The sequence below is a fragment of the Phocoena phocoena genome, chromosome 3 (assembly GCF_963924675.1).
Source record: "Phocoena phocoena chromosome 3, mPhoPho1.1, whole genome shotgun sequence".
Classification (NCBI taxonomy): domain Eukaryota; kingdom Metazoa; phylum Chordata; class Mammalia; order Artiodactyla; family Phocoenidae; genus Phocoena; species Phocoena phocoena.
Window position 1 is genome coordinate 50,255,857 of NC_089221.1, and position 7,055 is coordinate 50,262,911.

Genomic DNA, 7,055 nt, shown 5'->3' on the forward strand with positions numbered 1-7,055 from the left:
GGACCTGTCAGTAGTATTTTTATAACTTTTATGAACCTATAATTAGTTCAAATAAAAAGTTAAAAAATGGGAACTTAAAACATTACATTTTGTAATTGGATATTGATAAGGAGTAGGAAAGCTATTGATTTTAGTGTTAACATCTATATCAAGTCTCCTTAATAAATTCTAACTAGAGCTAATTGCCTTTTCTGTTGGCTTTTTTGTAAGTTATAACTCATTACCTCAAAATAATGACAGTTTTAAGCTTTTCCTCTCTTAATGTCTTTGTCTTTTCTTACTGAATTATTAAGACATTGAGCACAATGTTGGAAAGTAAAAGTAGTAGCAGGCATTTTTTTCCTGTAAAGAATGCAACTTCTTTACATTTTCAATCACTAAGTATGATGCTTACTGTAGGTTATAGTAGATTTCCTTTATGATGTTAAAAAACTTCCTTCTATTCTTGATTGTATATTATTTGGCACATTATGTATCCCATCGTTTAAAATTTAGTATGTCAGTATTTCATTGTATTCCCCTGGATGTACTATGACTTTTAAATTCTAAACTTCCTAAATAAGTTTGTTAATTATAGTAGTGTAGATATAGTTGTCCATTTTTATTAATTTTCATATTTTCCACAGGTAAAAGCACACAGAAGGGTAGATTCAGACTGAAAAATAGGCAAATGAACATCACTGCTTCACAGAATGTGATTTGTTTCCAAATCTGTCAAGGAAATCCTATTTCTCTGCCTTGTGACTGTAACCAAATTCCTTTTGTGTGAATCACATTAACTCTTCTAGTGTCTGTTGTGAAATAAGAAATCTGTTGTCCTGAGTCCTCAGTTTTATTGCTAATTTAAGCAAATCAATAACTTGGGATCTTGATTTTCCCATGTATAAAATGGGGGATAGTTTTCTCTTTCTTTGTCCATCACATAGGGCTATTGGGAAAATTGTTATATTTATTAGTAAGGAAAAGATAATTACTCATAAATAAAATATAATGTTATTACTTCATCATTATTTGATTGATTTTCAGAGAATGAGTGTAATTCTGGTTTCCAGGCTTGACCATTTTTTTAAATAGCTGAGTACAGTCTTTGATGGTTCATGTCCCTTCATAGAAAAACAGACATAAATGGACAATATTTACTCAATTTAAATATATGTGACATGTGACTCCAATGCTCCCCATTTTTCTGATATTCTTTCTTAGGCTGCCTTGTCTTCCCGGCTTCAAGTACTCAGAACCTTTTTGCCTCTAGGCAGTTTTCCAGGGAGGAGTCACAAGTTACCTCACCTATGAGAATCAGCTGATCTGATTGAAGACCTCACCGAGTCTTACATAGGTATTATCTTCTATGATTAGCTTTCTTCTTTAGTGCTGACGGTCTGTTCTGCTTGAATAGTTGCATAAGATGGCTTCTCAACCTCAGATGATTAGCTAAAATTAGTCTAAAAACTGAGGTTTTAGACGTTTATATTGATAACTATAAAACTTGGCTTTCCTTGATACTACCTAAGATTTATACAGTGTGAGGAGGCCTCTGGCCAGGGGAAATATTTTACTCTGTTGACATCTCTTAAATACTAGTGGTTCAGCACAGATTTTAATTTTCCTTCCAGTTCCATGGCAAACTCAAGTTGCAATATGCTGTTTAGTCCTGTCCATCTACCTCTTGAAAAGCATGAAAGAAAAGTCACAATAGTGTAAGCTTTCTGTGAGATTTTATACTTCTACTGAGTGAAATGCAGCCTTCCCTGTATCCATGGTGGTATTGGTCTGATATCTTTTCCTCTGCCTATTATCCTGTCTAGTGACATGAGTCACCCAAGCCCCCTGGGCAACATTTTCATCTGATTTATCTAATTAAAGGAGAGAGAGGCTGTGGATTGGGGTCAGGCTAGTGGCCCAGCTAAACCATTTGAGTAAGAGTCTTTGAAACATATAAGAGAAATATCTGAAGTAAATTTCTGATGAATAATAGACAACAGATTAATTGGAAAAATAAATTCAGAAAAAAGAGAGAAAAAAACCTTGCTTATCTTCATTGTAACTTATCAAGTTTTTTTTTCTGTCAAACCTGAGGATAAGGACAGTGACGTAATTCTCCTTAAATACGCCAATACTCAGGAAGAGATTGAGTTTGAATGGCTAAAAGTCACTCCTGTGGAGATACGTTCTTATAAGATCAAGGTCTGATTATTACAGTAATACTGCTAGTAATGTCCTATAAGTGTGCTAATCTGTATAATAGGGAACTTCTTGGTCTTGAAAAAAATGTTTTCTACTTCCCATGAATGGCTCGTGTTTGATGCTTCCTTGGAGTTTACACGAGTTACGAAAGTGGGACATGGTGGTATGGAGCTTCATGCTCCTAATTATTTCTATTCTTCCATTTTTGCCCCTATCCATCATAATTTGCCTTGGAATGTGAAGAGGAGATAAGGCAGAGTGCAGAAGAACAGCATGGACACTTAACATCAGAAATGTTTAAATCTTCCTCACACAGATCCCCAGTTGAAATATTTTTTTCTTTCTTTGTTTTCTTATTAGTCATCCATTTTATACACATCAGTGTATATATGTTAATCCCAATCTCCCAATTCATCACAGCACCACCCCCAACACCCCCCACTGCTTTCCCCCCTTGGTGTCCATACGTTTATTCTCTACTTCTGTGTCTCAATTTCTGCTCTGCAAACTGGTTCATCTGTACCATTTTCTAGGTTCCACATATATGCGTTAATATATGATATTTGTTTTTCTCTTTCTGACTTACTTCACTCTGTATGACAGTCTCCAGATGCATCCATGTCTGAACAAATGACCCAATTTCATTCCCTTTTATGGCTGAGTAATATTCCATTGTATATATGTACCATACCTTCTTTATCCATTCGTCTATCAATGGGCATTTAGGTTGCTTCCATGACCTGGCTATAGTAAATAGTGCTGCAATGAACATTGGGGTGCATGTGTCTTTTTGAATTATGGTTTTCTCTGGGTATATGCCCAGCAGTGGGATTGCTGGGTCATATGGTAATTCTATTTTTAGTTTTTTAAGTAACTTCCATACTGTTCTCCCTAGTGGCTGTATCAATTTACATTCCCACCAACAGTGCAAGAGGATTCCCTTTTCTCCACACCCTCTCCAGCATTGGTTATTTGTAGATTTTCTGATGATGCCCAATCTAACTGGTGTGAGGTGATACCTCATTGTAGTTTTGATTTGCATTTCTCTAATAATTAGTGATGTTGAGCAGCTTTTCATGTGCATCTTGGCCATCTGTATGTCTTCTATGGAGAAATGTCTATTTAGGTCTTCTGCCCATTTTTGGATTGGGTTATTTGTTTTTTTTAATATTGAGCTGCATGAGCTGTTTATATATTTTGGAGATTAGTCCTTTGTCTGATGATTCATTTGCAAATAGTTTCTCTCATTCTGAGGGTTGTCTTTTGGTCTTGTTTATGGTTTCCTTTGGTGTGCAAAAGCTTTTAAGTTTCATTAGGCCCCATTTGTTTATTTTTGTTTTTATTTCCATTACTCTAGGAGGTGGATCAAAAAAGATCTTGCTGTGATTTATGTCAAAGAGTGTTCTTCCTATGTTTTCCTCTAAGAGTTTTATAGTGTCTGGTCTTACATTTAGGTCTCGAATCCTTTTTTTTTTTTTTCCCAGTATGCGGGCCTCTCACCATTGTGACCTCTCCTGTTGCAGAGCACAGGCTCCGGACATGCAGGCTCAGCAGCCATGGCTCACGGGCCCAGCTGCTCCATGGCATGTGGGATCTTCCCGGACTAGGACACAAACCCGTGTCCCCTGCATTGGCAGATGGACTCTCAACCACTGTGCCACCAGGGAAGCCCTCGAATTCATTTTGAGTTTATTTTTGTGTATGATGTTCGGGGGTGTTCTAATTTCATCCTCTTACATGTAGCTGTCCAGTTTTCCCAGCACCACTTATTGAAGAGACTGTCTTTTCTCCATTGTATATGCTTGCCTCCTTTGTCATAGATTAGTTGACCATAGGTGTTTGGGTTTATCTCTGGGCTTTCTATCCTGTTCCATTGATCTATATTTCTCTTTTTGTGCCAGTACCATATTACCTTGATTATTGTAGCTTTGTAGTATAGTTTGAAGTCCGGGAGCCTGATTCCTCCAGCTCTGTTTTTCTTTCTCAAGATTGCTTTGGCTATTTGAGGTCTTTTGTGTTTCCATACAAATTGTGAAAAATTTATTCTAGCTCTGTGAAAAATGCCATTGGTAGCTTGATAGGGATTGCACTGACTATGTAGATTGCTTTGGATAGTATAATGATTTTTACAACGTTGATTCTTCCAATCCAAGAACATGGTATATCTCTCCATCTGTTGGTATCATCTTTAATTTCTTTCATCAGTGTCTTATAGTTTTCTGCATACAGGTCTTTTGTCTCCCTAGGTAGGTTTATTCCTAGGTATTTTATTCTTTTTGTTGCAGTGGTAAATGGGAGTGTTTCCTTAATTTCTCTTTCAGATTTTTCATCATTAATGTATAGGAATGCAAGAGATTTCTGTGCATTAATTTTATATCCTGCAACTCTACTAAATTCATTGATTAGCTCTAGTAGTTTTCTGGTGGCATCTTTAGGATTCTCTATGTATAGTATCATGTCATCTGCAAACAGTGACAGTTTTACTTCTTCTTTTCCAATTTGCATTCCATTCATTTCTTTTTCTTCTCTGACTGCTGTGGCTTGGACTTCCAAATCTATGTTGAATAACAATGGTGAGAGTGGACATCCTTGTCTTCTTCCTTATCTTAGAGGAAATGCTTTCAGTTTTTTAACCATTGAGAATGATGTTTGCTGTGGGTTTGTCATATATGGCCTTTATTATGTTGAGGTAGGTTCCCTCTGTGCCCACTTTCTGGAGAGTTTTTATCTTAAATGGGTGTTGAACTTTGTCAAAAGCTTTTTCTGCATCTATTGAGATGACCATATAGTTGTTATTCTTCAATTTGTTAATATGGTGTATCACATTGATTGATTTTTGTATATTGAAGAATCCTTGCATCTCTGGGATAAATCCCACTTGATCATGGTGTATGATCCTTTTAATGTGTTGTTGGATTCTGTTTGCTAGTATTTTGTTGAGGATTTTTTCATCTATATTCATCAGTGATATTGGTCTGTAGTTTTCTTTTTTTGTAGTATCTTTGTCTGGTTTTGGTATCAGGGTAATTGTAGCCTCATAGAATGAGTTTGGGAGTGTTTCTTCCTCTGCAATTTTTTGCAAGAGTTTGAGAAGGATGGGTGTTATCTCTTCTCTATATGTTGATAAAATTCACCTGTGAAGCCATCTGGTCCTGGACGTTTGTTTGTTGGAAGATTTGTAATCACAGTTTCAATTTCATTACTTGTGATTGGTCTGTTCATATTTTCTATTTCTTCCTGGTTCAGTCTTGGGAGGTTATACCTTTCTAAGAATTTGTCCATTTCTTCCAGGTTGTCCATTTTATTGGCATAGAGTTGCTTGTAGTAGTCTCTTAGGATACTTTGTATTTCTGTGGTGTCTGTTGTAACTTCTCCTTTTTCATATCTAATTTTATTGATTTGAGTCCTCTCCCTCTTTTTCTTGATGAGTCTGGCTAATGGTTTATCAATTTTGTTTACCTTCTCAAAGAACCAGCTTTTAGTTTTGTTAGACTTTGCTATTGTTTTGCTTGTTTTTATTTCATTTATTTCTGCTCTGATCTTTATGATTTCTTTCCTTCTGCTAACTTTGGGTTTTGTTTGTTCTTCTTTATCTAGTTCCTTTAGGTGTAAAGTTAGATTGTTTATTTGAGATTTTTCTTGTTTCTTGAGGTAGGCTTGTATAGCTATAAACTTCTCTCTTAGAACTGCTTTTGCTGCATCCCATAAGTTTTGCATCATCGTGTTTTCATTGTCATTTGTCTCTAGGTATTTTTTGATTTCCTCTTTGATTTCTTCAGTGTTCTCTTGGTTATTTAATAACGTATTGTTTAGCCTCCATGTGTTTGTGTTTTTTACATTTTTTTCCCTGTAATTGATTTATAATCTCATAGCGTTGTGGTCAGAAAAGATGCTTGGTATGATTTCAATTTTCTTAAATTTACTGAGACTTGATTTGTGATGCACGATGTGATCTATCCTGGAGAATGTTCCATGCGCACTTGAGAAGAAAGTGTAATCTGCTGTTTTTGGATGGAAAGTCCTATAAATATCAATTAAATCTATCTGGTCTATTGTGTCATTTAAAGCTTGTGTTTCCTTATTAATTTTCTGTTTGCTCTGTCCATTGGTGTAAGTGGGGTGTTAAAGAGGCCCATTATTATTGTGTTACTGTCAATTTCCTCTTTTATAGCTGTTAACAGTTGCCTTATGTATTGAGGTGCTCCTATGTTGGGTGCGTAAATATTTATAATTGTTATATCTCCTTCTTGGATTGATCCCTTAATCATTATCCAGTGTCCTTTCTTGTCTCTTGTTGAAAGTTTATTTGGATTCTTTAATCTCTATGTAGCAATGGTTTCAAAGGCCAATGGCCAATGGTATTCAACCCTGCCTATATATTAGGAGGAGGTGTGTGTGGGGCGGTTGTGGGGTGATGGTGGGCTGCATGCATGTGTGTGTTGTGCAGGGCTGAAAAATACTGATACCAAGGCCTTGCTCCAGATCTATTATATAAGAATTGCTGGCATTGGGGCCTGGGCAGTTGTGTTTTAAAGTCTGGAGAAGGAAAGCAGGGACATCCAAGGTATTAGCATTTAGAGGAATTGCTGAGCATGATAGGAACCTCAACAACCTGCCTGCTCTCAGTCTTACAGTTTTCTGGAGGCATGACAAATATAACTCAAATGAGGTTGCAGACTTCAGATTCTTTGAAATGACAGGTAAATTCAGGCATATTGTTTGACAATCTGTACTTTACAGACACCTTTAGTAACTGCTTCTTGGAGTCAACCTTTAGGCCAGTGGTTCTCAAACTTGAGTGTACATCAGAATCACCTGGATGGCTTGTTAAAACCCAAACTGCTGGGGCCCACCCCCAGAATTTCTGATTT